Here is a 7,146-nt window from a genome sequence, read left to right as displayed (position 1 = left end):
TCCCCCCGGCACGTCCCCTAGGAGCCGTCCTGCCCGCGGGGATCCGGTCAGTCGGTGAGTGCCCCGGCCGGGAGGGCTGGAGAGCTGGGCGGGAGCCGGAGCTGAGGCTGAGCCGGCTTCCTGGGAGAGGACTGAAGTGCGTGTGTGTGTGTGTGTGTGTGTGTGTGTGTGTGAGCAAGAGAGAGAGAGAGAGCGAGAGAGACGGGGGGAGGGGTGCTCTCTGCTAACTCAAACCAGGTTGCCTGTGTTTTCCCAGTGACTGCGGCCTGGGCTTTGGAAGTTTTCTTTTTCTCCCTGGGAGAATGGAGGGGATACAATGCCTTTTCTTTTCTTGCTGCCTCTGGAACTTCTCTCTCTCCACGACTCCCACCCCTTGCAATCTGACCAGCTCCCACATCTCTTACTGGGTGCCCGGTGCCCACTGTTTGCCCAGATAGCTGAGCAGCTGGATCCGGGTGGAGTCCTCGGGAGCCTCTTCGCTGCGAAGCCCCCTGCTCTCCCCGGAGGGGCCCGGGTGCTGGAGGGAAAATCTCTCGTCGGAAACCAGCAGCCATCTGGACCAGAGAAAGGTCCCATCCAGCGAGTGTAAACAATGAGGGGCCGGTGACAGGGGCCTCCTGCAAGGCAACTTCTTTGGCAGTCTGGGTTTCCAATAACTCCCGCAGCCCCCGCCCCCTTCTGAGGCTAGGGTGGAGGAGGGACCACCAGCAGGATGGACTGAATTTTAAGAGAACAAAGAACAGGCCACAAAGGAAGGGATTGCTGAGCTGCGGATTTCTCCCAGAAATCGGGAGTTGGCTGGGACTGAGCCAGGCCCTGAGAGAAGCCCTGGCAGCCCCAGGGTCTCCTGGAGCAATAATGGGGCATCCACCAGGATCTCCTGAGGCTCTATCTCTGCTGGGAAGCCAGAGCCTGCTGAATGCGGGGGTGCCCTGCCGGTTCCTGCTCTCACCAACTGCCCTGTGTGAGCTGCCCGTGTGACTGACTGATTAGTGGGGTGGTTTATCTCCTCTGAACTTGGACTTTGCCTCTCCACTCCTTGAAGACAGCTGCTCCTTCACACAAGGGGGGGGGAGTTCAGTGAATTTGGGGAGATCCCAAGTAGATTCCCAGGCATCCTGGTAGACCCCTGCAGGGACTAGGAGGGGGCCACTGTGATCCTATGGGTGGTGGTTCTGGGGTGAGTCTCAGCGCCTCCCCTCTGAAATCTCCCTGAAGTCCTAGGGTCCCTGCCACTGAGGGCGGCTTGCTCCTGCTCTGCGGTACAGCCTAGGCCTGTACTATGAACGATTCTTCCATTTCTTGGGGTTTCTGTCTCTCTCTTTTTACATTCCTCTTCTTTTTTCCCCCTTGTTTCTCTCTTACCCTTGGCCACCCACCGTGCTTGTCCCTATCCTCAGTACCCTGCCTCCACTGTGCTGGTGCCTCTGGAACCAGACAGTGCCTCACAGGACTGGAGACCAAGGAGTCACAAGCAAAGGGGGGTCTTGTGTATAAAGGTCAGGGGAATGAGTGTTGACCTGGAAGAGGAATCTTACACCATTCTTTTGATTTTAAAAATAGTTTTTATTTTATTTATTAATGTTTTTGAGACCAGGTCTTGCTCTGTCGCCCAGGTTGCAGTGCAGCATCATCGTCAAGGCTCACTGCAGGCTGGACCTCCTGGGCTCAAGTGATCCTCCCACTTCAGCCTCCCCAGTAGCTGGCACTACTGGCGCCCACCACCATGCCCAGCTATTTTTTGTATTTTTTTTTTATAGAGGTGGAGTTTCACCATGTTGCCCAGGCTGGTCTTGAACTCCTGAGCTCAAGGGATCTTCCCCGACCTTGGCCTTTTGAAGTGCTGGGCATACAGGTATGAGCCACTGCATCTGGCCAGCCCTTTTTTTTTTTTTTTTTTTCTGAGACAGAGTCTTGGTCTGTCACCCAGGCTGGAGTGCAGTGGCACAATCTCGGCTCACTGCATCCTCCACCTCCCGGGTTCAAGCAATTCTCCTGCCTCAGCCTCCCCAGTAGCTGGGACTATAGGTGCATGCCGCCACGCCTGGCTAATTTTTTTGTGTATGTTTTAGTAAAAACGGGGTTTCACCGTGTTGCCCAGTCTGGTCGCAGACTCCTGAGCTCAGGCAATCCACCCACCTTGGCCTCCCAAAGTGCTGGGATTACAGGTGTAGGTGTAAGCCACTGCACCCAGCCCTGGCCAACCCTTCTTTACAAGTCCGGAGCTTTTCCAGAAGGGCCTTGGGTTGGCAGTGGCCCAGGGCTTCCAACCCCTTCTACCCCTTTGGAGTGACTGATTGATTTCTGTGGCCAGGACTGTCTGTGCACAGGTGTGGCCGAAAAGTGTTTGATGTTGGCCTCTCCCTTTCACTCTTCCCCATCCCACGCCCCCATGTTTGGATTGGGTTCGAAGTGAAGAAGTCAGAAGCCAGAGTGGCCAGGGTTGCGCTTGGGTGGCAGTAAGTCCAGCCTTCTGTGTTCTCATTCTGGTTCTGCAGACTCAGAGGAGTTTGTCCCTGTTGGAGGAGGGAGGAGTCCATCCCTTGGAGGAATGGGGAGCTGGGTTGATGCCAGAGATAAGGCCTGTGGGCGGAGGGAGAAGGGTTGAGCAATCTTGCCCTGGAAACAGAGCTGACCTGAGCTCTGCGTAGGTCTTCTGACCTATGTACTGGAGGATTTTTCTCGACCGTGAGGAAAATAACCAAATTCTGGAGCTGGGGACACTTTGAGGGGCCATCCGGCAGAGTGTCCTGAAGGCCAACTCCAGCCAGTGCTTCTGGGGTTCTCCAGGAAGGCCAAACCCATGTCTGCCCTCTCTCGGCAGAGAACTGGATGGTAGTGCTGGAAGGAGCCCGCGTGTGGCACTGGACCCAGCCCTTTTTGCTTGCAGTGCGTTGGGAAGGAAATTCAGACATTAGGGCCAGGCACAGTGGCTCATGCCTGTAATCTCAGTACTTTGGGAGGCCAACACAGGCAGATCACTTGAGGTCAGGAGTTCGAGATCAGCCTAGCCAATATGGTGAAGCCCTGTCTCTACTAAAAATACAAAAATTAGCCGGGCGTGGTGGTGGGCACCTGTAATCCCAGCTACTGGGGAAGCTGAGACACAAGAATCGCTTGAACCCAGGAGGTGGAGGTTGCAGTGAGCTGAGATTGTGTCCTGCACTCCAACCTGGGTGATAGAGTGAGACTCTGTCAAAAAAAAAAAAAAAAAGAGAGAGAAATTCAGACATTACTTTCCCATATTCCCGCTCACTGTGCCCCTAAAGCTCCAGCTTAAAATACGCCTCCTTGAGGAGACTTGGGCTTCCTTCCAACTAACTTAACACTGGAGTCTCCCCCAGGCACTGCCAACTTGCAGCTCTGGGCTCTGTGCCAGGATGGCAATGCTGGCATCCAAAGCCCTCCCTTGCCAGGAACAGGGGAACTGGCCATCTCCAGTCAGCCTCCACTCAAGCTGAGGAAGGGTCTTTCTTTTGGGGTTCAGGGGAGCACAGTTTAGGGTGTGGTCATTAATGAAGGCTTACCGTTCTTAACCCACCTGTAAGAAACTGCTCTACACACCTGGTATTTCCCCTTCACCCCAAAGATGGAGCTGAAGGCATCTGGAAAAACTATAGTGCCAGGCATGAAGGATCCCTGGATGTCTGTGCTCAGCCGGAACTACTTCAGCCACCATCTTCTGCCTTGGCCATCACGGTAGCAGAGGTTGTCTGGGGCAGCCTCCAGCCTCGCAGGATGAGACTCCGGGTTCTCCTTTTGCCCGAATCCCTGCAGTTCTGGTAGTCACTGACCTTGGTCTGGAGACCCCAGCTTTGAATCTTTCCAAGTGTGCCACCGAAGCCAGGTTCTGTGTGCCAGCTTCTCTTCCCTGCCTGTCCTTCCTCTCTACCTCGAGTCCTCACTCAGTGCAACCCTTCTTTCCTTACACTGTTGCCTCCAACCCTGAAGCATCAGAAAGGGAACTGTTCCCCTCAAGTCCTAGAATTGGGTTTAAGGCTTTGTCAAATGGTACAAGGAGTAGAGAGCCCAAGAGAGCCCAAACAGAGCCTAGGGGCTCGCAGTACAATTTGTGGATACCTCTAAGGAGAATCTGGTTAGGTTCAAAGGATCAGATTATATTTTATTGGGGGTTGATCATGTTGAAGTTCTGTGCATTATTTTTTGTTTTGAGACAGGCTTTTTGCTCTGTTGGCCAGGCCGGAGTGCAGTGGTGTGATCACAGCTCACTACAGCCTCAAATTCCTGGACTCAAGAGATCCTCCCACCTCAGCCTTGAGTAGCTGAGACTACAGACGTGTGCCACCCTGCCTGGCTAATTTAAATTTGTTGTTGTTGTTGTTGTTGTTTAGAGACAGGGTCTCACTGTGCTGCTCAGGCTTGTCTCAAGCTCCCGGGTGCAAGCAATCCTCCCGCTTCTGCCTCTGCCTCCCAATGTGCTGAGATTTCAGGCGTGAGCCGTGGTGCCTGACCTGTGCATTATTTGTTGCTAGTAGCACCCCGGGTCCTGCAAATTCCTGAGTTGTCTTTTACCCTTATCCTAGGAAGGAATGGAGGAGCTTCTCTTTTGCCACCTCCACCTCACCATCTTGTCTGAGAAGAGCCAGGCTCCTCTCTCTGGCATCACTAAAGGTTAAAAAGTGATGGGATGAGGGAACTCAGATCAGGAAAGAAACCAGATCGGAGGGTTTCCTACCCCCCACTGGTGGCCGAGACCACAGAAGGAGGGCAGAATCTGTACCTGGTCTTCAGCAGCTTGGGGGACCCTTCCCCCTGCATCAGATAATCCTGGGAACCCCCAGGACTTTGAAAAGGGTCAACCCATTGTCTCAGCCTGTTTCACTGAACAGACTTTTGAATTAGGTGCTCTCAGGCGGTTGTTCTCTATGAAGTTTGGAAAGTGACAGTGGCTGGAGTGTCACTGGGTGTGACAGCATCTTTATAGCACACGTGGAATTGTGCTTACCCTAGCACAGCACTTGGGAAGTACGAAATGTTATCAATTGCTCTAAGAGCTAATGAAACTGAGGCCAGCTTGTGACCTCGGGAGTGGGGCTCTTTGTCCCCAAGTTCCGGCAGGGCCAAGATGCAAGATTTCGCCTGCCTACTCTGGAGGGAGTTTAGATCTGCCAGTCTCCCTCTGGAGACCCCCAGGTGGCCGTGAAATTCCCACTTCTTAGCTGAGCACCCGGCTCTTAGGAGAGGCAAAGTGAAACCAAACGAGGCCTGGCAGATCTGATTTCAAGCGCGGCACTTTCTTCTGCGATCCTGAGCAGAAGGGAGGCACCCTGCTGCCCAGTAGTAACAACCACTCCCAGAGGAGGGTCCAGCCTGTGTGAGGGCAATGGGGCCCCCCACCAGGCATCCATCCTGCCTGGCCCAGATCGTCCCTCTGCTGGTGGCTGGCGTCAAGTGGTGGCTCCGGGAAGCACGCGTTTCCAGGAAGGGCCCTGTAATCAAGTGAAGTTGCCGGATGTCCTTGAGTCACTGGCTCCTCATCGTCTTGACTCCTCCGTCGTTGCTTCCGGTCACTCCCAGGTCTTGGCTCCTTTTTCTTCCCCTCTCTGTGCTGTTCTAATTCCCAGGAGGTGAGGGAAGGTTTCCCCTTCACCTCCTGCTGACCTGCTTCCCCCCTGGTCTGAAGCCTGCGGTTCTGGGATGAGGATGAGGATAAGGATGAGGTGGGTGCAGGAACGAAGATGAAGGAGACAAGCAGGGCGGCCGGTTCCCAGCCCACAAGGAGCAGAGGGCTCCCCTGGATGGACCTGGGGTGCTGGGCTGTGGTCCGTATTTCCCAGGATTAATCTATACGTTCCCTGGAGTGGTGGGGAATGAGGTGCTCAGACTCAGGAGATGTTAACCTGAAATTGTGTGCAAAACTTTGTGTGCTGTGTGTACTCATGCATCCAGAGCCTTCAGCAGCCCTCCCAGGCCTGAGCCCCAGGGACGCTTATGATCCACTGCCCCCCTCGCTGCCCCCTCTGCCGATGTTCCTTATGGTGGAGTGGAAAAAACCCAGAGTCCAGCACATCTGGATTCTTATGTCTCTCTGTCCTTAGCAACTGTGTGTGACTTGAGTAAACCGTGTGCCCTTCTAAGCCTCAGTGCTCTTATCTGCGAGCTGGAGATGGTAATGACAACTCCGTGGGATTGTTGAGAAGAATACATGAGATAAAGTCTTTCCAATGCCTGGGACCGTGTATGACTACAAAGTTTAAAGAAAGGCAGGCTGTGGTGGCTCGTGCCTATCATCCCAGCACTTTGGGAAGCAGAGGTAGGAGGATGGCTTGAGCCCAGAAGTTTGAAGTTACAGTGAGCCTTGATTGCACCACTACACTGTAGTCCAGCCTGAAGGACAAAGCAAGACCCTCTCTCAGAAGAAAAAAAAAAAAGAAGAAGAAGAAAAGAGACAGTTTAATCAAAATAAATCGTCCAACACAATGCCTGGTGCAGAGTAAAAAGCTCAACAGATATTAGTTCTTTCTTGTATTTCCTCCATAACGTATGGCCCAGGAATAGTTACTGCAGAGTCTGGGGAGGGGTCTACCCCTTGTTAGGCAGGGTCTAGAATAGTTTTTCCCAGAGTGGGTTCCTCAGCACACAGTCTTGCTATCTGTTGGGATCCACCTGGGGAGATGTTATTCCAGAGTGTTCTTGATAATGAGTCACCATTTAAACTAGACTAGACTCCTTATGCTATATCTTCCAGCAATTAAAGGGTAAATTATTTTAAGCCGTAGTGTGTTTTCCCATAACTCAGCTTGGCTGAGTGAGTTATTGGCATCATTTTCCCATAAACTGTAAGAATTGTGAATTCCTTAAGGTGGTGGAGAATACTTGTGTGATATTTAAATCACAGTGAGCAGGATGATCAATGGGACTAGCCCTAGGACGGTGTTGTCAATAAGAATGTGACATTAGTCACACATGGAACTTTATGCTTTCTAGGAGCTATGTTTTTAAAACTAAAGAAAGGGGAAATTAACTTTTTTTTTTCTTTTTTTTGGAGACAAGAGTCTCGCTCTGTTGCCCAGGCTGGAGTGCAGTGGCATGATCTCGGCTCACTGCAACCTCTGCCTCCTGGGTTCAAGCGATTCTCCTGTCTCAGCCTCCTGAGTAGCTGGGATCACAGGTGCCCACCACCAC

The 7,146-nt window shown here is 52.8% G+C and overlaps 1 protein-coding gene across 1 annotated transcript in view; it reads left to right on the top strand.

Moving 5' to 3' along the window:
* CDC42EP4 (CDC42 effector protein (Rho GTPase binding) 4) overlaps nucleotides 1-7,146 on the top strand; it is a 31,605-nt gene continuing 24,459 nt past the window's right edge. The window contains exon 1 of the mRNA XM_011971429.1: nucleotides 1-54. The gene's annotated coding sequence lies outside the window, so the exon portion shown is untranslated. The remainder of the gene's footprint in view (nucleotides 55-7,146) is intronic.

Source organism: Mandrillus leucophaeus, unplaced genomic scaffold (assembly GCF_000951045.1).
Source record: "Mandrillus leucophaeus isolate KB7577 unplaced genomic scaffold, Mleu.le_1.0 Scaffold1, whole genome shotgun sequence".
Classification (NCBI taxonomy): domain Eukaryota; kingdom Metazoa; phylum Chordata; class Mammalia; order Primates; family Cercopithecidae; genus Mandrillus; species Mandrillus leucophaeus.
The sequence above is the reverse complement of the archived record's forward strand: the minus strand, read 5'-3'. Positions and strand labels throughout refer to the sequence as shown.